At 61.2% G+C, this 939-nt stretch overlaps 1 long non-coding RNA gene across 1 annotated transcript in view; it reads left to right on the top strand.

Moving 5' to 3' along the window:
• The first annotated feature begins 728 nt into the window (after window positions 1–728).
• LOC135112039 (uncharacterized) overlaps window positions 729–939 on the top strand; it is a 114,347-nt gene continuing 114,136 nt past the window's right edge. Inside the window, exon 1 of the long non-coding RNA XR_010274010.1 lies at window positions 729–866. This is a non-coding gene — a long non-coding RNA (uncharacterized LOC135112039). The remainder of the gene's footprint in view (window positions 867–939) is intronic.

The raw sequence follows: 939 nt of genomic DNA, 5'->3' as shown, positions 1-939 counted from the left end.
TATTATGGAAAGGTGAGTTTGTCAAGGTAATAGGGCTTGGCGCCGTGTACCTGGGTGTTCGGGAGGCTGCGTCTGATCGCGGCCTCTGCTTCATCTCGCATCCCATCCCGTGCGAGGAAACTGTTCACTGAACATGTCTAATACAATATCAGTGGTCTGGTGTGTATTTCAGTGGTTTAGGGCGAGGGCGGGAGCAACACTCGGCAAGGTGGAGCGAGTGTGTGGCGGTGGGGCTCGGCGCGCAGGTGTCGGGAGGCGGCGGGGCGGCCGTTCGTCATCACGCAGGAGAGCGCAGTCACCGGCCAGCCGTTGAGCCGTGGAGGTCTGTCAGTCATCTCACGCACATTCCTGTCCAAAGTTCTCAAACCACCAGTTGAATCGTGGCTCATAGCAGCTCAGGACACGGCAGGAGCAGTGTATCGAAGCCTGGCGGAGGATGGTGTCCGCGCAGGACGGGGTGCTCGTGGATGTAGTCACGAGATAGTGTTGACAAACTGTCAGGATGTAACTGATGGGGAAGTGGTGTGGCGGCGCGCCCCCTCCGCACATTGCAGTACCGCGACAAGTGCTTCTCCGCCGCTGCCTTCTTGCCCCTGGCTGCCGACGTGCTCGTGGCAAAGTGTTCCCGACCCTCAGTGCAGGGATGGTGTGCTCTCCTTACAGTGCAACATAGTAGTCGCGTCGCGGCCTGAGCTCGGTCCTTGCCGAGGGAAATTCGTGCGATGACGAGCACGCCGGTCCTTGGCACATCCCTCAGGTCACCTCGCCCGGGAGTGTAACAGTGAGACAGACGCGTGTGCCGGAGTACTGGAGACTGCATCTCCGCGCCACGCCACTCGCAGCGCCACCGCCACCTTCACTTGCCCGTAAGTAGCAGAAGGGGGGAGGGGCGAGAGGCGGGAGGGCTGGTGGCTGGCTGGCTGGCTGGCGGGCCTTCTA

This window comes from Scylla paramamosain, chromosome 23 (genome assembly GCF_035594125.1).
Source record: "Scylla paramamosain isolate STU-SP2022 chromosome 23, ASM3559412v1, whole genome shotgun sequence".
Classification (NCBI taxonomy): domain Eukaryota; kingdom Metazoa; phylum Arthropoda; class Malacostraca; order Decapoda; family Portunidae; genus Scylla; species Scylla paramamosain.
Note: the sequence above shows the minus strand (reverse complement) of the source record. Positions and strands in the feature narration are given on the sequence as shown.